The sequence below is a fragment of the Rattus norvegicus genome, chromosome 8, assembly GCF_021556685.1.
Source record: "Rattus norvegicus strain SHRSP/BbbUtx chromosome 8, alternate assembly SHRSP_T2T, whole genome shotgun sequence".
NCBI classification, from domain to species: domain Eukaryota; kingdom Metazoa; phylum Chordata; class Mammalia; order Rodentia; family Muridae; genus Rattus; species Rattus norvegicus.
The window spans coordinates 86,116,380-86,140,610 of NC_141541.1; the positions used below are offsets into that span (position 1 = coordinate 86,116,380).

At 43.0% G+C, this 24,231-nt stretch overlaps 1 long non-coding RNA gene across 1 annotated transcript; it reads left to right on the plus strand.

Moving 5' to 3' along the window:
- Positions 1-3,184: 3,184 nt before the first annotated feature.
- Positions 3,185-21,970, plus strand: LOC120094211 (uncharacterized). The gene is made up of 4 exons (XR_015627908.1): positions 3,185-3,285; positions 5,340-5,431; positions 19,636-19,833; positions 19,916-21,970. It is a non-coding gene; the product is annotated as an uncharacterized LOC120094211 (long non-coding RNA).
- The last annotated feature ends 2,261 nt before the right edge of the window (positions 21,971-24,231 follow it).

Here is a 24,231-nt window from a genome sequence, read left to right on the forward strand (position 1 = left end):
GGTTGCTCTTGTACGAGCAGTTTTCTTTTCTCACTACAGGAGGCATCATGTATAATTAAGCTCTGCTCTCCAAAATAGAGGCAGAAGTGCTGATCACATTACTCTCTGCTGAATGCCACCTCCCCTCTGCTCAAGAAACTCAGGATTCCTTGTGTCGTCCCATTTGCTTTTAATGCTCACTTAGTCTATGCACCAATGAAGCATTTTAGGTTAGAAAGGGAAGCGTGAACCATCCTGTCAGACTTAAGATCAAGGGTTCTCAGCTTGTTCACGCTTCATATTTTGGACTGTAGAAGTCTCTGTAAGGAAGCTTGAGTCCTGTGCACTGTGCAAGGCGCTGAATAGTATTCATGCAATCTCCCACCAGATGCCAGTAACTCCCTGGTCATTACAATGACAGCTAGTTCCAGATATTGTCCTTCTACTGAGGCATTGTCCTAGCTAGCTTTAACTGTCGACTTGGCACAACCCACAGTCGGCTGAAAGGAATCACCTAGACCAGACTGCCCTGTGGGGAATTGTCTTAATTGTTTGATATAATAAAGCCTAGTCCACTATGGGCAGCACCAACCCTAGGCAGGTAGTCCTGGGCTGAATAAAAACAGGTTGCTAGCCAGGCAACATACCTTCAATCTCAGCACTCAGGAGGCAGATCTCTAAGCTTGAGGTCAGCATGCTCTATCTACAGAGTGAGTTCTAGGACAGCCAGAGCTACACAAAGAAACCCCGACTTAAAACGAAACCAAGTACAAGCAAGCAAACGAAAACAGCTAGCTAAGCATGAGCCAGTGAGAAAGCTAGTAAGTAAGCAAACAGTGTTCCTCCATGGTTTCTGCTTCACAGTCCTGCATCGAGTTCCTGCACTCTTCTCAGTGGTGGATTATCAGATGGAGCAAACTCTTTCCTTTCTAAGTCACTTTTGGTCAGCATGCTTTGTCACAACAGGAAGGAAACCAGGAAGAGGACAAATGCCCCCAGTGGAGAATAGCTGCTCAGATACTTGAGGGGTTGTCGTGGTTTGTTTCTGGTGTACATTTTACTGTTTCTTTATTTGAGTCTCGCAAAATCCCTGCCTCACACTGATACATAATAGAAATATAGTTCTTGATCTAACTTAAGTGATTCCTATAACTTTACTAACAAAGCGGGAAGGGGGAGGGCAAGTCTCTTATTCAGTCTAATAGGCTAACCAATGATAATTTATTCATGGTATGATACTCAGAGAGACAAGAGGCAAGTTGGAAACAGGAAATTATGTCACATTATTCTCTTTTGATTTCAACTGTAAAGCATCATGAAACTTGTTCCAGCAATTCCCCACCATTAACGTTTATGCCCTACCCCAGGATTAAGATACTTCTCACAGACGGAGGCTCTTAGGATTTCTCCAGCAACACAATCACATCAATCCAGCCAAGGACAAACAGGAACAGCGTGAAGAAAGGTATCCTGAGACCTGACACAGTGACTTCTGCCTTGCATATAGTGTCCTTCAGAAACCCAGCAGGAAACTAGCTCAAAGTTTCCAGAAGGGTGGGGTTCATACCGAAGAGATGATTACAGAAAGGAGCTGTTGTACAAAGTCTTTCCTTAGTGATCTGGCTCAGATGCATGCTATGCCTTTCTTTTTCAAAAGCAATCGTATTTATTTATTTTGTGCAAATGTGTGGAGATACACATGTCACAGCATGCATGTGGAGTTGCAGGATAACTTGTAGGAAGTTGCCTTCATTTGAGTCCCTGGGATCAAGTTCAGATAATTAGGCTTAGTGATAAGTGCTTTTACTTTGCCCACTGAGCCATCATTCCAGATCTCAGCCATTCTTACGAGGTAGTCTTATGTGTAAATAAATACTACACATACATAGTTATTCTTATGAGACAGTCTTATTATGCAAATAAGACCAGGGAAAGTCACATAATGTCTCCAATCCCTAACTTCATCATCTACAAAGGGCGTAAGAAAGACTGGGATATAACACAAAGATTAATACGTTAATACCCAGATCAGTCAGTAGCCCACACAGAAGCACTTTGTCAGTTAATTTGCTACTCCTGCTATGGTTAATATTAGTAACTGTTTAAAGTGCCCTGGGGAGAAAACATATATTATTTAGGCAGGAAAAATCAGTAAGGCAGAAGACATAGAAGTAATGAGGGTAAAGATCTGAGCATTTGACAGGAAACTACTAGGAGAGGACATTGGAAGGGGAGTGCCCGAAGTCAGAGTATAAGGACCTCTACGCTGACATGATGAAAATGAACTGCACTGGGGCTTGTGAGATATGGGGTTTCGTTCAAGATGGACTGGCATGCATCTTGGCCTGCTCCACTGAAGGCTGCCCATCTCCTGAGGCTGAGCTGACATTCCCCTAAAATACTTTCCAGTACAGGACTCTCAGGCCCTCTCTGTCCTTAAATCCTTAGCATTTATCTTCAATAATAGAATGCACATATTCTTAGAATGTTAGTTGCTATTATGCAAAACGAATCTCGTGTCGAAAGATATAGGGAATTCAGAGTTAACAGAAGGTCATCAGATGTTCAAGACTTGCCAGAGCCTTTAAGATACTAATATTCATGGACACATGAACATGTTAAGAAGGTTTCCCCAAGGGTACTGTTCTCACAGCATTCCAGAGACTATGTCACCTTTCACCTGGGGTGGAGGAAATCCCAATCCGCTTTAAACTCACAGTAGGACCACAGCAGATGGCTATGTGGGAATGAGATCACCACACTAAGAGACAGGACTGGTCCCCTCCACAATGTCAGCGGGGCTTCCTTAAATACTGTGCTGCCTGGGAAAATCCCCACTCTTGAGCTCCTGCCTGGTAGCAATCTTCGGCTTTCCTCACACTCACGGAACCTAAGACACAGCACATCCTCACATACGCTCAAATGTTCCACCCAGAATTGTTAGCACCAGGTCCCCTACCAATGACTTCATGGGAGAAATAACAGATGGAGTTTACTTCATGCAGCCTCAGTGAGTATTTTTAAAACTGCTTACTCAACATTCCAATTACGCTGAGAATCCTTGTTAGCTTTACTCTCAGTGTAAGCATTTCTTTTTAAGATTTATTATATTTATGTAGGATGACGTCATTATACAGCAAGGCGGGTCCAGGATAAGGTGAAGCCTATCATTGGATGAGAAGGAAGGGTAGGCGGGGAAAAGTCTAGGAAGGAGAGAGGAGGAAGAGGAGCCAGAAAACCAAGATGGAGATGACGGAGTATGGTGACCCAGGTCCAAGTGAACTAGGTCAATTTTATCTTGACTAGGTGGGCGGTTTAAATCTTTATTAATTGGCAGTGAATTTATTGTGTGGATGTATTGTGGTGATTGAGTATTTAACATATAAATCTCATTGCTAAATTACAAGTTTCTAGAACTTTGATTTACTGGGCTAAAGAGGACAGTGTGTGAAAGAAATGGCTGAGAGGCGGTTGGAGCGTGCGGATCTGGTTCTGTTGCCCTCGAGGAGTGAGAATGCACAGGGCCTGCAGAACGAGGTGTGTGTGTGTGTGTGTGTGTGTGTGTGTGTGTGTGTGTGTGTGTGTGTGTGTGTATGTGTGTGTGTGCGCGCGCGTGTGTGTGTGTGCGCGCGCGTGTGTATGTGTGTGTGCGTGTGTGCCAGGCATGGTAACTACTGCCTAGGGGACCTCGTGGAGAGGGCAGCTAAAAGGGAGACAGCTGGGGAGGGCGCTTTCAGACCGTGTGGCAGAGTAGTAGCTGGAGCGATCGGATCTGGCTCTCAGGAATGGATAGAAAACGTTCCTTTTTTAATTTTTACTGCAGCATATTTGTATGAGTACACTGTAGCTGTCTTCAGACACATCAGCAGAGGGCAAAGGATCCCATTATAGATGGTTGCGAGCCACCATGTGGTTGCTGGGAACTACACTCAGGATCTCTGGAAGAGCAGCCAGTGCTCTTAACCACTGCTGCTCCGTGTCACATCCATGATGATTTCATTTTGTAAATTGTGGTTTCTTTGAACCACTGCGATAACACATTCGAACTATATGCCCTTGGGCCACCACAGAATCTTTATCAAATCAGGAAGGAATGGGTAATGTTTGAAGATTTTAAGAGATAAAGTAGAGGTGTTAGCAAAACAAACCAACACAGAAAACTATGTCAACCCTTTATAAGTACCTATCCTTATTAATTGCTTCAAGTTATGCAATGTGTACACCAATAATATGAGTCATTTCTGTGCCAGATTGATTAAGCGGGGTGCCAAGCATGTCAATATTGTGCTTGAAATCTTAGCTAAAGCAGTAAGACTAGAGAAATAAAAAAGTACCAATAGGAAAAGAAGTTGAAGTATCCTTTTTTTCAGATACATTAGAAACCCTAAGTGATCTACTAAAAGTCTCTTAGAGAAGATTAAAGCCTTTAGTAAAGTGGCAGGACACAGAATTAACACACAAAAGTCAGACTATGTGCCAATAACATATTAACAAAGAAAACAGGGAAGCAATCTATCTCCTTGACAATACCCTCAGCAATAACTTGAGGGGAAATATAACCTAGCAAAGGAAACAAAAGGCATCTATAATTTAAAAAAAATATTAAAACTTGGGAGAAGAAAATTAAGGAAAGACTTCAGAACCTCAGTTCTCAACCTATTCTCAGTCTATGGGTCACAGCCCTTTGGACATCAAATGACTCTTTCATAGGGGTCACCTAAGACCATTGGAAAACACTGGTATTTACCTTATGACTCATAACAGTAGCAACATTACAATAAAGTAGCAATAAAAATAATTTTATGGTTGGGGGTCACCACAGCATGAGGAACTGTATTAAAGGGTTGCAGCATTAGGAAGGTTAAGAACCACTGCTCTAGAAGATAGGGGGACCTCTCATCCTCATGGATTAAAACAGCCACCTCACCCAAAGCAACCTACAGATCCAACATAATCTTAATCAAAGTCTCAGTGCCATTTTTCACAGGAAACAAACAAACAAAGCTTAAAACGGATATGGAAGCACAACCTCTAGATAGCCAAATCAATCCTGTGCAAAAAGAATACTTCCAGAGTTATCATATTCACTGATTTCAAGCTATACTACAGAACCACAGTAAACAAGTAAACTTCCACAAATGCAGACTTGTGGACCAGTAAGATAGAAGACCCGGATAGAAATTCACACAAGTGCAGTCACTTGATTGGTTTTGTTTTGTTTTGTTTTGTTTTGTTTTGTTTTGTTTTGAAGAGCTCAAAAATGCACAGTGGGGAAAAGACAGCATCATCAACAAATCAAGCTGGGGAAACTAGATATGCAAATGTAGCATAATGAAACCAGATCTTTATCTCTCACCTAGCACAAAATCACCCCCAGATGGACCAAGCTCTGCACTGTAGAACCTGAAGTTACCAGAGAACGTATCGAATATTCTACAAGATGCAGACAGAGGTGAGGATTCTCCAAATAAGACAGTCATTCGGGAAATAAGGCCAAGAACCAACGAAATGAGACTTTGTGAATAAGGCCAATAATCAATAAAATGGGACTTTGTGAAATGAAAGGCCTCCATACAGCAAAGCACATTGTTGAGTGAAGAGACAGCCTATGTGAATGGCAGAAAATCATTGCCAGTTATACCTCTCACAAATGATTAGTATCTAAAACAACAAACTAAAAAAAAAATTAAAACATCAAGAAAAGAATCCAGTCCAAACAGAAAAAAAAAAAAAAAAGACCTATGGCCCTGGTCAGGGAGTTCTCAAAACAAGAAATATGAATGCCAAATGAATGCTTGAAAAGTTTCCACATCTCTAGCCAGAAGGGAAATGCAAATGGCCAGGATCAAGAAAACAGCATAGGTGTGGGAAATAGGGATTCCTTATCTACTGCATGTAGGAGTGGAAACTGGTACAGCCACTATGGAAATCAGGGTGGGAATTTCTCAAAAAGCTCAAAGTTTGCTTACCATGTAGCCCAGCGGTCCCTCTCCCAAGGGGCTCTATCTTCTACTACAGAGATACTTGATCATCCTTGCTCCACTATTCACAATAGCTACGAGACGAAGTCAGCTTAGATGTTCATTGACTGATGGATGAATGCTGAGAATGTGGCACACATACATGATGGACTCAGTTATAAAGCAAAATGAAATTATGAAATTCACAGGAAATTGTTGGGGATCGGTTCTAATGCTTTGAATTAATCTGCCCCCTCAAATCGGAAATTTGCGTGTCCAAACGCTGAAGGTCCTTGTCCGCAATTGGTTTTTGATCGATCAATGAGGTACCATTGGCCAGTGGCTGGGCAGGTAGACTGAGACAGGACCTTGAGATTTGTGTGGGCTAGGGACTAGGGGGAGAAAGGAGAAGAGAATCACCATGATTCAGAGGGAGATGGATCAGATTTAGAGCTACAAAAAGAAAATCATTGGAAATGTAAGTGAGAAGGAATGTGGCCCCCAGTAGGGCTGTCCAGAAGCAACTTGGGCAGCAAAGACTGTGGTGCCACCCAGAAGGAGACAGGGCAACAAAGATATAGAATTAGAGGGCATTAAGCTAGGATTACAGGAGGGAAATATGTGCTAGGCACGGGGAGGATTAGAACTGCCCAGACATTGAGCTAGCCAAGGTGTTTGTGTGTGTGTGTGTGTGTGTGTGTGTGTGTGTGTGTGTGTGTGTTTGTGTGTGTGTCTTTCATTCACAAATCCAGGGTGGGTGCATGCGAGGAGCCCAAGCAGCCTAGCTAAACTTGCCACTACAGGAAATTGTATGGACCTAGAACAAACTGTAATGAGTGAGGTAACACAGGATCCAGAAGGCAAGTGCTACACTTTCTTTCAAATAAATGGATCTTAGGTTTAAATTTTTAGATTAAAGAAAGATGTTATTTTTATTTTATGTACATGAGTATTTTCTCTGTACATATGTATGTGCACCAGGTACATGCCAGGTGCCTACAGAGGCCAGAAGAAAGTGTCAGATCCCCTGGAGTTCCAGGTGACTGTGAGCCCTCATATGACTGCTGGAAATTGGACCATGATCCTCTGCAACAGGGCCAGTGCTCTTTACCCCAGACTTATCTCTCCAGCTCCTGGATTTTTGCATTTTTGAGTTAGATTTGGATTGTTTTTAAAGGCCAGGAAGAAAGAAAATGACTGTGGAGGAGGGGAAACACTTAGGCGGGGGAATGGTAAAACACATATAATATGAACATAATGGGTAAATGATAATATGGAAAGATTTAAAGAGTTTCCTCAGCAGGGTAGGGATATGGAGTAGGGTTAACTGAAACTAAAGATTTATGAAAAGGTCAAATAGAAACTGACTATTTTACAAGCTAACTAGAAAATGAAGTAAAAAAAGAAGAAGAAGAAGAAGAAGAAGAAGAAGAAGAAGAAGAAGAAGAAGACTTTGAACAGAGGTATTCTGTATGAGTGGATAAAGCTGTTTCTAGAAGTCATAGATTTTTAAATGAAAATCCTAATGCCAGAGGCAGGATAGTTCTCTATAAGTTGTTGACTGTGGAGCCCCCAACAACACCAAAAAGAATGCAGGACCCCACCACTGCTCTTGGTTACTCACCAGAACTGACGATACAACACTGTTTAGATACAAAACATAAGAAAATCAATCTGAAGCAGAGCTGGAAGCTTGCTCTCAACTGCTGGTGTTCTCAATGACAGAGGGTACTGTGCAGGCTGCTGGGGAAGGAAAATCAGCAGTCTTACCTAGGCAAGAAATGACCACTGATATGATTGATTTGGGGATAACCCACTCTCTTTTCGTTGGATTTGAGGCATATTCTACTCATGGGAGAAAATGCATGCCTGTTACTGTAAACCTAGTCAAAAGCCTATTGCTAAGGCTGAGAAGCAAGCACAAAGACACACTTTTGATCCCCATCACTCACAGAAAAAGCCAGTTATGGTAGCACTAGGTTTGAAATCCTAGAACCTAGGAGGTTAAGGCCTTAGGGTTCGCCAGCCAGCCTAGCCTACTCTACTGAGTGGATTTTGGGCCAATGGAAGATATTGTCTCAAATGAACATACAAATAAAAGCCTGTGGCTAGAGAGGTCTCAGGCCTTGTGACAAAATATTGTATAATATATTGTTGTAGTGAAATGGACATGGAGACTAAGTGGCTTTTCAATACTTTTACTTACACTCATAGAGTAATTCTGGCTTCAGTCTTCGGCAGGAAAGCTCATTTTTGCAGTGCATAGTAGCTAATACACACAACTGAGAAGAGTGAGTGCTGAGAACAAGTGCCTGTTGAGTGCTCATCCCTACACAGGGCATTTGTAGCAGTCCCTCCAATGTCAGTAGAATGTGTGGAAGCAGGAATGGGAAATAATGTAAGAGCCATGGGGTAGGAAACAGCTGTCTGTGAACACTGTCTCCTGGATGTTACATGGCCATTGCAATCATAAACACATAGTTGCTGGGGGTGCCTCCATGGACCTGCATGAAATTGGACCTTTTATTCCATCATGGGTGAGGCAGGGGTCAGGGTTGTTCATGAGGTCCTAGGTCTCCCTGAGGAGTGGTAGGCCACTGAGGTTTGGTGGGAGAGGGGATTTCATGTTCTACAGTGTTGTAGCCATTAGTAGTTTCCCATGCCCCAATAAATAACTCCCTACCCATGCTCATACAAGCAACCCTAATTCAACACTTTGGGGAAGGAAGGTGGGAGAGTTGAAAGCAGGAGAGGATTACTTGGGAGGAAAGGGGTCAGTGAGAGTAGGAGGGGCATAAGAGAGAAGTACACATGACCACATTATATGTGCGTGCATGTGCGCAAGCGTGTGTTTGTGTGTAGAATTATGAAAACAATGTTAACTTTTCAAAATAGACCTGACTCTCTTCCAGGGTATAATTCCCAGAATGCCTGGACTAGAAAGGACCAAATGGAGCTTTGCAAGTCTATGGGTTAAAGGAGCTTGACAACTGGTGGCTGAGGGTTAGAGATAAAGCCCAAATGGAGAGCATTTGCCTAGTGTGGGGAAGAGTCTGTGTTCTCTTTCCAAAACCAGACAGGGAAGGAGAGGAGTTGTTGACTGAAGAAAGTAAGGTATAGATTAAGGGGTACAGCTGGCTCGATGAGACAAAAGTGGGGACTGAGGGCACTGTTTATGCTGAAGGAAACAGACGCACTCCTGAACTCAGAGCAGTTAGAGCATATTTATAATTCTAGCTCCTTTAAGAACCTAGCTGAAGTGAAGAGTCATTTTGCTCCTATCCTTAAAAAAAGTCTGCATGCAGAGTGTGTGTGTGTGTGTGTGTGTGTGTGTGTGTGTGTGTGTGTACACGCGCGTGCTAGCCTGACATGTGCAGCTGTGGATGATGAAAGAACGTATCTTAAGCAAATCTACAAGGTGAAGATCAATACCCTACGTATTGACCCCCACATGCTTCCATAACGCATTCATGTGTATGTGCGTGAGCTTTTGAGGATCCTGTTACCTCTGCCTTCCATTTTCCCACAGGACTCTAGGGACTGTGGGTTTGTGTGCTACTTCATTTAGCTTTTATGCTGGTTCTGGAGATCCAAACTCGGGCTGTTAGGCTTGCGTTGCTTTACCCACTGAGCCATTTTCCCTGCTTATTGTAGGTTTTTTGATGCACTGATGAGACTGTAACTAAAAAGTTACACCAAAACCGTTTTACTAGAACATGGCAAAGATGTTCACACAGGCATCTGCATGCCTGTGCTGACTCGTGCTCTCTCTCTTTCTATGTTGTAGAAGGGTTTTTCCAGCAACTGTACTGTTTTAAATTTGAAATCGCTAATCAGCACTGATCTTGGGCTTCAGTAGAAAACTCCACCACAATTCAGACCCAGTCTAAAGTGGATCAAGCTTCCAGACGGTGGCGGCACGCACCTTTAATCCCAGCACTCAGGAGGCAGATCAGGTGAATCTCTGTGAGTTCAAGGCCAGCCTGGTCTACAGAGAAAGTTTCAGGACAGCCATAGCAGAGAGAAGCTCATTCACATGGGTTCTATACCAAGAAACTCATTACTATTATTAAATGCACAATCGGAAAGGCCAAAAATTACACCATCAAAAGCCACTACAATACATGTGCCTGGAAGCGCTATTAGAGAAGGCTTAAACACTGGGCATTGCACAGAAGGCTAATTTAATTAACACTAACAGTAAATATATTCTTATAGTTTTATTGTCTTTTGCTGATTTGAATCATGATGCAATTGACAAAAGAAAAGTACAAGAAACATACATATAGGGCTGAAGAGACGGCTCAGCGATTAACAGCACTGAATGATCTCCCAGAGGTCCTGAGTTCAATTCCCAGCAACCACATGGGGGCTCACAACCATTTATAATGGGATTCAATGTCCTCTTCTGGTGTTTCTGAACACAGTGACAATGTACTCACGTACATAAAATAAATTAATAAACCTTAAAAGAGAGAGAGAAACCTATATAGATGTGAAGACTCACATGCTTGTACACACAAGATCCCTATAAAAACATAAAGCCAGAGGCCATATATATGCAAAAGGGGCCTGTAGATAGAAATCAAATGCTGTGAAACATGAGGCAAAGAACCTGCAGAGGAGCCTTTGACGTCATTTCCTGTTAGCCATCACCTGCTGGGCAGGCCACCCACCCCTAAGATTTCCCAGTGAGACCCCCTTGAAGAAGACCAAGTTTTCATTTGCAAGTGACTGTCAGTTGGAGATAGCTTCTGTGTTAGGGATGGGAGCACGTATCTACTTCTTCTTCTCAGCTCTAGGATCCAAGCTAGTGCAGACCTGGGCGGCCCTGAGTGTGCTGCCACAGTCTCTGTGAATTCATGTGTGTCGGTACTGTTGTATCTAGAAGGCCTTGATTCCTTGTTATCTCCCAGCCCTCTGCCTTTTGCACTCTTTCTGCCTCCTCTTCCTCAGAGTTCCCTGAGACCCACATATTGCCTGGCTGTAGATGTATTTGTTCCCATCTACTGCAGGAGGAAGCTTTTCTGATGATGGCTGAACAAGATACCAATCTTTGTGTATAATAGGATGTCATTAGGAGTTATTTTATGCTGCATGACTTTAGCAGAACAGTAACATTTAGTTTTCCGCAGGTTCCTGTTCTATCCAGTCTCCGGTTCTTAGAGACTCCCTGACATAAGGTGGCTTGTCTGACTTCTATGGCATATTAAACCACATGAATTCCACCCTCCTTCCTTCACACACAGACACCTCTCTTTTCTACTGCCCTCTTCTAGGCTGCTGATAAGGTTTACAGCCTGCCTGCCCTGGGGATTATTTTAGTCTCACTAATGAGACTAAGAACCTCATTTCTTTTGTGTAACCTGGCAAGCCAGATAGGACCTTCTAATTCTAGTAATAGGTTTGTTGGCCTGGCACAGGGGCATGATGAAAATTATGAAACAGGTAGGCTTTATCTTTCTGCCACTCCTTGGGGTGGGGGTGTATAAAACTTTAAGTGGTTCTGCCTCCCTGAGACAAGAAAAAGACTCTTTTCTCCTGTCTCTCGCTTAGGCTTTTGTGTCTGACTAGAAGGCCATGTAGTGGGAGGTAAATAAATGCCATTTATCTCTCTATCCTCTCTCCCAGGGCACAGGAGTCTTCTCTCCTTTGTTTTCCTCTCTGACACGATTTTCTCAGAGAATTCAGGAGACTTGGGATCAAGTCAAGGGGAAGGGAAGAAACACAGAAAACTGCCCTACGGTCTCAGCACAGTTGGTTTTCCCACGGGGAAGAAGTACCACGCAAGGCTAACATGTTCGTTTCTAAAGGCTTTACATTTCTTTCAACACAGAAATCTGTCTGATCTCAACCCACATCCTGTGGAGGTGGGACTAGATGACATCAAGGTCACTTTCAAAGTCCTAGTGGCTCCATGTGCTCCCAGACCAACAGTGCCACCTATGGGCATTGGACACATCTCCACACCCTTCTGCTTTCATGGTTTTCCCCTACACATTGGGCTTCCTTACTCTTTGCCCAAAGATCCACCCCCTTCCATGTACCTGCTTTTCCGATCTTCATCCTGGCTTAAGTGGCATGTCTTGCCCCCCCTTTCTCTGTTCTCTTTTGGGCAGCTGCTGAGATTTACAGAGTAGTATTGTCAGTGCCCCTGTCTCAGACATGATGACAAATGAATTACTATTCACAATGTAATTCTATTGAGGGTTGGCACAAAATAAGAGCTGTATGCTTATACACTTCATATGCTATTATGAGAACTCGGTAAATAAAATAGCCTTGCCCCCAAGGGAGGTCCAGGGTATTGACTGTACACCTCGGGGAAAATGAGGTTTGGGGGCAAGTTAGGGGCAGAGCATTCTGAAGGGAAAACCTAAGAGTTCTTTGGAACGTCATTTGGATGATGATTTTTTTCTTTTAAAGAATATATATAGGGTTGGGGATTTAGCTCAGTGGTAGAGCGCTTGCCTAGAAAGCACAAGGCCCTGGGTTCGGTCCTCAGCTCCAAAAAAAAAAAAAAAAAAAAAAAAAAAAGAAAGAAAGAAAGAAAGAAAGAAAGAAAGAAAGAAAGAAAAAGATATATATTATACTGTAGCTGTCTTCAGACATACCAGAAAAGGGCATTGGATCCCAATACAGATAGATGGTTATGAGTCATTTATATGGTTGTTGGGAATTGAACTCAGGACCTCTGGAAGAGCAGTCAGTACTCTTAACCACTGAGCCATCTCTCCAGCCCAGTGGATGGTGTTTTGCTGGGGCAAATATGTGAAAGAACGTTTAGATGAAGTGGACAAGATGAAGGACTAGGGCAGACTCGTGAAGGAACGTTTCGCTAAAGCAGACACAGGAGAGAGGTTGTTCTGCTAAAGCAAGCATGCAAAAGGACACGTGATGAAGGATTCTTTGCTAACAACACACATGTATTGGTCCACTTTACATTGCATAGTTGAGTAGCATTTGTCAGGACTCCATAGAGAGAGACACATGGTGTGCTGCAGTTTCTTGCCGCTTCTGTGGACTCAGGCTGACTGGAGAGTGATGTCAGCTGAGACAACTGAGGCAAGGCACACACTGAGGCAAGCCCTCTGGAGGGCACGTAATGTTTGGAGAGTACAAACAGAACTCCACAGACAGTGATGGAGGCTGAGCTCTGCTTGCTTATAGAGTTAGCTGTGCAACGCTTGTGGGTCATGCGTCTTCGCTGATCTTCACTGGGCTGAGAGAGGTACAACCAAGAACTCCTGGCATTCCTCCTGTTCCCTCCATGAACTCAAGCGAAGGCTGAGGCCTGGCTGTCTCTACTGGGCAGTGCCAGCACTGCTGATTCCTGTTTGCTATCCCGACTCTATCGAACTAGTCTGCTGGTGTATCCCTGAAGTGTTTGCGAGTGGATCGAGCTGCTGCTGCTGACCTGTGAACTGAACTGCCAATTTCCAGACAACAATGACAGGAGTTGCTCCAAAGAACCTTTCTAAACAGGTCCACTTCCCCTGTATCCTTTCTTACCCACTACTTCTGGTGGGTGTGGGCTACAAGGGAGGTTAAAGCCTTTAAGAAACATCATTTAAAATAAGGCTTGAAAAATTAAAGTTATAGGATTTAATGTTTCTCATCCAGTTCATACTCTATAGGACTATTGCTAGTAGCCAATGTACTTTAATATCAAGTCTGTTGGGCAAATCCACATCTTCCTATGTGAAATCTGTTACAACCAAACTTTCTGACTTGATGTACTACTAAGATTCAAATTTCTATTACCCCCTTTTCTATCCATTATTTACTCATAAAACAGCAGTGTAGGGGTGGTTCTGATGCTGTCCTGTTCCCTATTGGTTCTAGATCTGTCAGTAAAGAAGCTATGGGCCAATTGTTGGGTGGAAAGAGTAGGTGGGACTTCTGGGTCCCTGGAGGAGAAGAGAGTTCTCCAGGCTTCTGATGGAGAAAAGTTGGCCAGATGTATGAGGTCTCAGGGAGAACCTGTGGCCTGTGGCTGTTCCTATAGGTGGATGGTCAGAGGAGTTTAACAACTGAAGTTTAGGGGAGGTGGGAGGTGCGGAGCTAAGAGTATTAATAAGGGCACGCTGTTATTAATAAGGGCCCAGCAATTGTGCCAAGAAGTTGAAAATAAACAAGTGTGTGTGTGTGTGTGTGTGTGTGTGTGTGTGTGTGTGTGTGTGTGTGTGTGTCTTTTATCCGTGGATTCAAGGGAAGCTGGGTGGGGGCTGGTAGCACTGCCCATTCACAGAGCTTAGGCAGGGGTACCAAAAAGCTACATGCAACACAGCATGTGTAAAAGGAGCAGTTGGAAAAAAAAGGGATGGTCAGGAAGAAATGACCAAGTTGAAAACAAAAGGCAGAGCAAGCACTTCTGGAAAATCTATTCTGCAAGCCAAAAAATTATTACAGAATTAAAAAGAAAGCATGAAACTGGTGCTGGGGGTTTGCTCCAATGGCTTAGAGGTTGCCCAGTGTCTTCTAGATTCAATTCCAGCATTGAAATCAATTACTTAATCAAGCCTAAAAATGCCTACCCTCGTGTGATAAGATGAATTTTATGTTCTTCTCTCTAATAGTCTGTCTTTAATATACTTAGTACAATAAACACACATCACTTTTAGAATTACAAGGAAAGTAATTTTGAATTAATAAAATATGCTGCTGGAGAACTCCAAGTAAAATTTTCATAAAGGAAGGAACCAAACAAGCAAGTATTGGTTATAAGTGGAAGAGACACAAAAATAAAAAGTGTTTGCATCAACACAGAATCCTCCTGGGATTGGGGGGTGTGGCTTAGTGAAGGCTTCCTTGGCCCGCTCAATGCTTTCTGCTGGTCCATAGCACACCACTAAGAATGAGTCAATAAGACAAAATATAACATAAAAAAAGAAAGTAGAGATTTACCACCCAAAGATAAAGAAGCAGGAGTCTAGAGAAAATAAATATTAAAAAAAAAAGCCTGCCTTCTCCCTCACATTTCATGTGTAGACCTTGACCGCCAGTGAATTTGGTAAGATCTTAGACTTTCAGGGTGAGCCAAGAGCAGGCCCAGTGTGCACCTTCCCACAGGAAGTTGAGAAACTGCAGCACGAGAACCCAACACTGAGGACCTCACTGTCTCACTGTCCCTGCAGACAGAGCCATCCTATACCACTGGTCATGCGGACCAGCATTTACAGAATGGTATGGATGAGGGCTGGACAGGTTCTAGGATCTTAGGCTTTTCAATTTATGACTGTTTTCTCAGTACACTACAGGACTACTCATGTTTGTTTTTTCAACCTCTTAGCTTCAACAGGAGGAACACTGAAATAGTCTAGCAGCTTGTCTGGTGGCTTCTTAAAATCTTCTCTCTATGACTTAGAAATTTTCAATTTATTCATGGAGCACGGTTTTCTTCCCTCAAGAAATACCTCTCCTGTCTCTGTTTTTAGCATATGTTGGTTAGAATTTCTTTCATTGTTCCAACTGTAATTTTTTATTTATTTATTTATTTATTTATTTATTTATTTATTTATTATTTTTGCATTAGTACTGAGATTTTACTTGGGATATGTAGTACAGGGGGGAAAGGAACACGTGAAAAGAACATATGTGAAGCCATACAAACAGTGTTACTCTCCACCACTGTCTACCATTAAGGCAGAAAGGACAGTATCTTTCTGAACACAGATCTTCATTCTAGTATTAAGGACCTTAGTATCCACAAGGGCTAAAAGGAAGGAAATGATGGATAGTTTATCTGTCTCCCTCTCCCCCTCCATTACTTTTGCATTTTATCTCCCCCTGCACCTAATAGTCCATCTCAGTGCTATGCTACATTAGTCCTATGCTACATTAGTTATTTTTCCTATGCTGGGACCAAATATCTGACAAAGAGCATTTAAAGAAAGAAGGGATTTATTTTGGCTCATGGTAGAAAGAATGCAGTCCACCATGGTGGAGGGCTCAGCAGCGTGACTGTGAGAAAGACAAGTGCTGCTCCTGGGTTTGCTTTCTGACCTTTCTCCTATTTATTCTATCTAGAACTATATCCCACAGGAGAGTCCAACCCACCCTAGGGGGATTCTTTCCTCTGATATAGTCCACAGACATGCCCAGAGATATGTCCCTTAGGTGATTCTAAAGCCAATCTACTGGAAAGTGAAGACCAATAGTCATACCAGGCCTCCATGTCTTCCAGAAAGCCAGATCCAATACTTAGGACTTTGGCCTTCCATCCAAATCCACAACAAGGGAGATCTCTTTCCCCTTTCCTAATTCCTGCTCAGTCCTTAGCAAAATTTTACACAGAAAATCTGGTCTTTGTCCCCTTCCCTTTATGCTCCTGCATTGTGCTACCTGTGCCCTTTGGCCACTCACATGGTCACCTGCGTCCTCTAATGTGGAGGAGCAAGCAGGATGGGTTATATTCCCCAGCTGAAATCCCAAAGTAAAAAGATTATACTTGTTTTAATCATAGTTGGGTGGCCACTCACCTTTAACCTACCTAATGCTTCCTCCTCTTGCCTGTTTAAATCTTTTCTACTGACAAATTGTTGATCAGAGTTATCCTCCATAAAGATATGCAGGCAGGGATGGCCCCTGGATCATCCCTCATGGGATATGGAGGCTAAATGACCCCTGACCCATTCCCCATGGGGATATGCAGGCTGGGATGGCCCCTGGTCCATCCTCCAAGAGGAAATGCAGGCTGGGATGGCCCCTGGCCCATTCCCCATGGGGATATGCAGGCTGGGATGGCCCTGGTCCATCCTCCAAGAGGAAATGCAGGCTGGGATGGCCCCTGGCCCATTCCCGATGGGGATATGCAGACTGGGATGGCCCCTGGTCCATCCTCCAAGAGGAAATACAGGCTGAGATGACTCCTGGACCATCCTCACGAACATATGCAGGCTGGAAGAACCCTGGACTATCCTCCAAGGAAATGTGCAGGCTGGACCCCTGTAGCTTCCCCAACATTTGAACATCATCTTTTCTGTATGCTTAGATCCAGGCTCTGCAGACCTACAAGACTTTCCACAGCTCCCATGAAGGTGCTCTAGTCAGCTGAGAAGCCAGGCCATCTTGGTCATGTTAAGTAGCACAGATGAGCAATAGTTCTGAAGCCATAACAGGATGAGTGCTCCATATCTCCCTCTTCACTCTTCCACCATAGACTTTCTTTCCAGATCCCACTCTTACTCAGCTTCTTCTTCTTCTTCTTCTTCTTCTTCTTCTTCTTCTTCTTCTTCTTCTTCTTCTTCTTCTTCTTCTTCTTCTTCTTCTTCTTCTTCTTCTTCTTCTTCTTCTTCTTCTCCTCCTCCTCCTCCTCCTCCTCCTCCTCCTCCTCCTCCTCCTCTTCCTCTTCCTCTTCCTCTTCATCCTCCTCCCATTCCTTTTCCTCTTCCTCCTCCTCCTCCCCCTCCCCCTCTTCCTCTTCCTCTTCCTCTTCATCCTCCTCCCATTCCTTTTCCTTTTCCTCTTCCTCTTCCTCCTCCTCCCATTCCTTTTCCTTTTCCTCTTCCTCTTCTTCCTCCTCCCTTGTCTTCCTCCTCCTCTTCCTGTATCTTCTACCTATTACATTCTTCAGTTAGCAAAAAGTCCAGAGCACAGCTAAAACTTAATTTCCTGTTTTAAAGATCACTTTATTCATACAAGAAATATGTGAAAACAAACTCCTCATTTTATCAGATTCAAGAGAGGGACTCATTGACAGACTTCTCCATTTCTTTTTCTTATTTATTTATTTATTTATTTATTTATTTATTTATTTATTTATTACTATTTTCCAGCCGGATTTCTCTACAGTGAGTGTGTGAAATATTCCCTTTCTTGACATTCTTCTCACCTAATATTTCAAGATGTCTATTAGGTAGGAATAACAAGACAAGCTACACAAATCTTGGGCATTGTGTTTAAGCCAGCAGTGTCCTATGTGCTTTCCTGCCCTGTACCAGAGTCAGGGGCCAAAAGACCTTAGAACCTGCCTACGAGTAGTTATAGATTCTCACTGAAGTCATCATTGGCCTGTCGCTTCTCTTCCCCCACCCTCTATTCCATTCCCCATAACACGACCTTTTTCTTTTATAACACGACTTTAAACTCTCAAGTGTTTCTAGCTGATCTTCCAGCTACGAATTAGAAATGTCACCTTTTAAATGAATTAGATTGAAAAGGGAAAAACTGCCTTCAAAGGAAAAGAAAGAGCTTCAATAGTTGCACAAACTGTTTTGCTAGCATAAAAACTTGATGGGGAAGGTCACAGTAACTCCCTGCCTGGAGTTTTTACATTTCAAACCGTCAGTGCTATCATTACTCCTGGGCTGTCGACCCTTTGTGTAGGGAGTCGTTGTTCCCTATTAAAGCCTCTCTTTTGGAAGAGACCTTCTGACAATGACTCTAATTACAACCCAAGGCTAGGCTTGGAGATGGCGTGTGTAGCAGCTTCCGTGGTGGGAGGTGGAAGAGGAATGGAAGCTTATAATTTCCTTTGAGGTGTCTTGAAGTCTGACAGCAGCCTGTCCTTGTGATGGGAATATGCAGTGACCTGAATGTCAGGGGAGACTAAGCCAGAGGGACACACTGTGTCACTGCTACCTGGATCGTTAGTCAACATGAAAGCAGCACAGAGCTGATCTCTGTGATCTCTGTAAGAAGTAGTCTGGGACAGAACGTCCTAACTTTTTGAACTATCAAGCCTCTTGCCAGTTGTCAAGACTGCTTGTTCCTCACTGCCGGTGTTTTCCCCAGCCATCAGTAGAGGAAATTCACCACCAAGCAACTACCAGGCAAATCTGTTATTACTTTGAAATAGATTAGTTCATGAATCACAATAATATTCAGATACTTGAAAAATGGAACATCTATGCTTTAAAATTGTGATTTACTGTTTGCTGCTATTAAAAAAATCCCCTTGAGTGTTTTCAGCTATATGCAACAGCTCAGAGACCTATTTCATCCTCCCCTTCAGCTGCTCCTACCTCAAGTCAAGACACAGAGCAACTTGTTCCTTGCATCTGTTGAGTTAGCTTTATTTTCATAAAAAGTTATTAAGACCTACTATGTTCTGAGAATCACACTATGGGTCACAGAATCAAAATTAGAGATCCTACTCTCAAGGAACTTAAGCCTGATATATGCATCTGTACCAGGGTGATGGGCACAATGTGCTCATTCCTCCTGGAAGAGTAGTTAGAAAAACCGTCATCCAGAGGTTTCATCAGTCGGCGATTGGCATAGTATTATGAGAAAAAAAAATCATTCAAAGACATGAACAACACTTAAAGCTGTAATCCTTGGGTTCATCCTCTACAAGTCAACCACAACCCCCCCCCCCAGGGTGCATTTGACTGGAGGCTTTGGGCTCTGGGTTCCAAGTGGAAGTAGATTCCAAGTAGAATCATATCTACTCCACTGTGTTCTCATCCTCCCTGGGCTGGAGTATGTGTCCATAGTTGGTCATTCACTAAAGAGAGACCAATTACATAAGAGGCCCAATGACCCCTTCACAGTGCTTGCCTAAGATCATTGGAAAATGCAGATGTTTACATTATGATTCATAACAGTAGCAAAATTACAGTTGTGAAGCAGCAGCTAACATAATTCTATGGCTGGGCTCACCACAACACGAGGAACTGTTTTAAAGGGTTGCAGCACTGGGAAGATCGAGAACTTCTGTAACGTAACAGCTATCTGATGTTCTCCCTTTTAGAAACCAGAGAGCCCTGTCCTGAGTGAACGAATTGAAAGCTGGGTCTGGAAAGGGGCATATGCCATAGCACAGTGGTTAGCTACTGTCATTCAGAGGCGCTCCAGTTTGGTGTCTGTTTCCCTTCATCTGTCACACATTTGTCTCCACATCTCAGAGCACACACGGACCCGTTCGACATTCTGTGCCTTCGCAGCTAAGGTAAAGAAAACAACAATCTTCACTGCCTATTATGTTCACATACCAAACACCATATTCGTGGTTTATAATGTATTTTCCTTAGACTCACAGGTGAGAAACCTTGGTCTCCTGGTTACAGAATCACAACACACATCAATGTCTGCCTGGCTCCACAATGAAGATCCTCCCCTGCCTTTCTGAAGTGGTGCGTGCTGTGTGGACTTACATAAGTGAAATACCGGCTCGAAGAAGCAAGAACAAATTCAACAACACACCATCATTTATTGTTTCTTCAGTTGTTTCTTACTGACTCGGGATTTTTTTTTCCTACATTTTTATTGATTTTAAGTTTGTAGGTGTGTGTGTGTGTGTGTGTGTGTGTGTGTGTGTGTGTGTGTGTGTGTGTGTCTGTGTCTGTGTGTCTGTGTGTCTGTGTGTGTGTCTGTGTGTGTGTCTGTGTGTGTGTCTGTGTGTGTGTCTGTGTGTGCGCGCACACATGCAACGGGCTAACACATGTATGCCACTATGCACATGTGGGAGTGAGTTCTCTTTCGCCATGAAGTTTCAAGGATGGAACTTAGACTGGCAAGCTTGGTGGCAGGCATCGTTACCCTCCAAGCCGCTACAAGTCCTGACTTGGGACTTACGTCCTGATAATGTTCAATCCCAGACACCTCTGCCAACTGTGAGCACATGCCTCAGTCCACCCACTGTCTCTCTGAAACAGTGTCTGTCAGATGAGAAAGTTGAAGTTGGTGTCCCTTCCATTTTCTTCTGGAAAACACCTGAGCATACGAGGTGTTCAGCCTGGGGCTCTAGGCTGAAATTGAGGCATATTGTCCAAGTCCTTACAATTTAAAAATATTTATTTATATCCATTGCATCATGTTATGAAAAAAATTTCAAATGTATATAAGCAACATCATGCCATAAATTCCCACTCAAAAATTTTCACCTTAAACAACGGTTCCCAACCTTCCTAATGCTGTGACCCCTCAACACAGTTCCTCATGCTGTGGTGATCCCTAACCATAAGATTACTTTCTTTGCTACTAACTGTCACTTTGCTACTACTATGAAACATAACGTGAAGTAGAATTATCTGGTTTCTTTGAACACTCAGTTGTGTCATGTGACATTTTTCTAGAAACTCTTCATGAGAGGATGTCTTGCAGAAGCAGACCCTTGGGAAGGTGTTTTGCTGAAAACAGACACATAATGCTTTTTGGAAGCTGCCTGGAAAAGGCGCATGTGATGTTTTGCTAGAGTGGACACTTGAGAGGAAAATGTGATGTTTAGAAAGGATATGAGTATAACCCAACACACAGCAGATGACTCTGTGACATTGGGTCACCTTGCCACCCTTTGCTGGTCTTCATTGACAATGCAGTAGCATTGGGGTCACCTTTCCTTCCTTGCTGATCATTGCTTGTCCTGGCTTCCACAGAGAGAAACACATCAGAGAACTTCTGGTGGTGTTCTAGCAGCTTCTTGTTACTTCCCCAGACTAGGGATGATTGGCAGAGCCTTGCTGTTTCTTCTGAATCAAACTGCTGTTGCTGGTTTGTGAATGGTGTTTGCAAGTGGATTGGGCCATTGCTGCTGATTGGTAGGAGTTGAACTGCTGATATCCTGACAGTGAAATTGGAATCACCCAAAAGAACTATTTCTAAACAGGTTGACACCCCCCTTTTTGCACTACTAGCCTTTCCTTTCTACTACTTCTGGTGGGTACTGGGCTATAAGGGAGGTTAAACCCTTTAAGAACCCTTATTAAAGGAAGTTGTGAAAAGTTTAAGCCTACAATAATGTAAATATCTGGTATGCAGGATATCTGATATGTGACCCCTAGAAAAGTCATGATGCACAAGCTGAGAACTATTGACCTAGTAGGTTACTATGCATAGTCTAGCTTGCTCACTTTAATTACTGTATTGCACCTCAGATATGATTTTAACACCTGTTGTCTCCTAAGAAAGTGAGCCGGATTTTTTTTAATACATAAAACTGTTGCAATAGTTTTCTTTTCCTTAAATGCACCATTGTTCTTGAGGACCAGAGTTACTGGCAACAGGGCTTCTGGAATAATGGACTACAGGCTGATCCTGCTTTGTAACTACTGAAGTGTAGAATAAACCCTGAGGAACGCTAATGGCTATCCAACTGAGTGCTTTTATCTTGTCTAGCTCGAATAATGAAGAATGGTCAGGCAACAGATTTTGGGCATCTCTTTTAAATGTGGTTCTAGCATTTTGTTTTCATTGTATTTTATTAAAAAGGTCACTTAGATTTTAAATTATGGGCTATTTAAAACTGGGTGGTTCTACACAGACATAGAATCTCCAACTAGACAGTGGGTGTGGTCTTAGCTCTGAAGGATTTTAATTCAGAGCATCTCACCTACCTGTAGTGGGTGAGTTTCCTCTCCCCCTGCCCCCTGCCCTTGCATGGCCTGGTTTTTAAATCTTTCTCCACGTGACAGTTGTGAAATGAAATTTTATTTTGACTAGCATTTCTGTTTGATAGTGAAGTCGAGCAGCTGTTTATATGGTTTTAGGTTCTCAGCTGCCTCAGTCCACAAGGGATGGGAACATTGAATACTTTACTTGCAGCTTGAATTTGAATGTCATAACTGGTAGAACTTGTTTTGAAGAGAAAAGCCCAGGAACAGCAAGCTTTGACTTGATGGGAGAGTCAGTAGCAGACTAGCGCTCAGACAGCTGCTTGACGGCTAACATGCTTGGAAACGCTGGTACTCTGGGTCTGAGTCAACCACTCAGTCATCGCCATTAAGACACTTCCGTAAAACAATTTCCACGGAGAGTTCTGGGCCTGTTACCCAGTTCTGATTATCTGATGCTTTTCCGTGCTAATGAGCTCAAGGACAAAGAGTGAGTGTGAATGCTCCCGTGAGCTTGTGATTCCCAGACCCCGACCTTTCATTCACTGAGCCTTTCCAGTTGGATGAAAGGAATCATCTGGGAAGGGCACCATGGACTTGGGTAGGATGGATTGAATAGCACCTTTAGAATCTATCTTCCAGTCAGCTAGAGAGCCCATGTTTCCATTGTTGACAGTTCCTGACAGCTTCCTACGGCATGATTAAATCAGAAGGACTTGGCATGGGCTGTCCCTCCCCTGGCATTTCATCTTACTCTCATTTTCGCCCAGACTAACACATAAAGTTGCTTGGAGAGCTTGGGTGTGTGGCAACCTGATTCACACACATTTGTTTCTTGCCTGGATGACTTTCCTATTCCCAGGGCACCTGCTCTTACCTCACACTCATAACTCAGCTTGTGAGTCTCCTCTCGAGGCTGTATGCTCCTCTAAATTAAAACTTTCTGTTGTTCCCCCACTTGGGAAACAAATTTTTACTCAAGGCACATAGCATTATTCAGAGAGCTATATATATTATTATACTTGTGTCAGTTGACTCATAGTTAGTTAACTGTGTAGTTCTGACCATAATATCCAACAAAGCAACTTATAGGAGAGGGTTTGATTTTAACTAATGACTTGCAGCTTATAGTACCTTTCTTACCACTACATCACATGGGTTCATTTGTGTCTTTAACCTGCAGATGAGCATTTTATTTTTATTCTGCCTAGAGCATTAATGATTCTGCCTAGAACCTTAAGGTGATGTTCCTTTGGTACATGTGTGTGTAAGCAATTGGGTTAGAAATATACCTAAAACTATACTTCTTGGGTCATTGAGACTTTTGGATTCAAATCCAATAGATACTGAGAATCTCCCAAAGTGATTATAGAATTAATATTCCCATGAGTAATCTTACTTTTATTTTTTTTCTCCCCTTTGAGCTGGGGTTTGCCAGCTACCAGAGTAACTGAGAAATGAGTTCTGGATTCAGGGAGAGACCCCAGTTCAAGGGAATGAGGCAGAGAGTGAATCATTATGTCTCCCTGGTAGATGATCCTGTTTGATCCTTCTCTTAATTTGATGAGACCTTCATGTGAATTCTGCTCACTAATGTTGACTCTATTCATCTACACATACAGTTTTACCTTTTGATTTTTCCTGTTATGTTCTTTTGAATCCCAATCAGGTTTCCATTCCTGTCAGGCTGAGAGAGAACAGCCTGTTTCTTCTCTCAAGTGGCAGCTATGCGTGGACTGGTTTATACACACTGTTGAAAGGGGGATAGGATTCCAGATAAACACCTTAGTTCATGTCCTTAGAAGTTTGAATGTTGATGTCTTAATCCCCAAGCTAGGAGGCGGAGCCATTGAGAAGTAATTAGACTAGGGAACAGGATCCTCTCATAAAGAGACCCCAGGGAGCCTTTTCCCCTTCGCCAAGGAAGGCACTGTAGAGGACACATCCATGAGCCAGAAAAGAGGCTTAGTCCAAACACTAAATCTTTTGGTACCTCGATCCTAGTCCTCCCGGTCTTC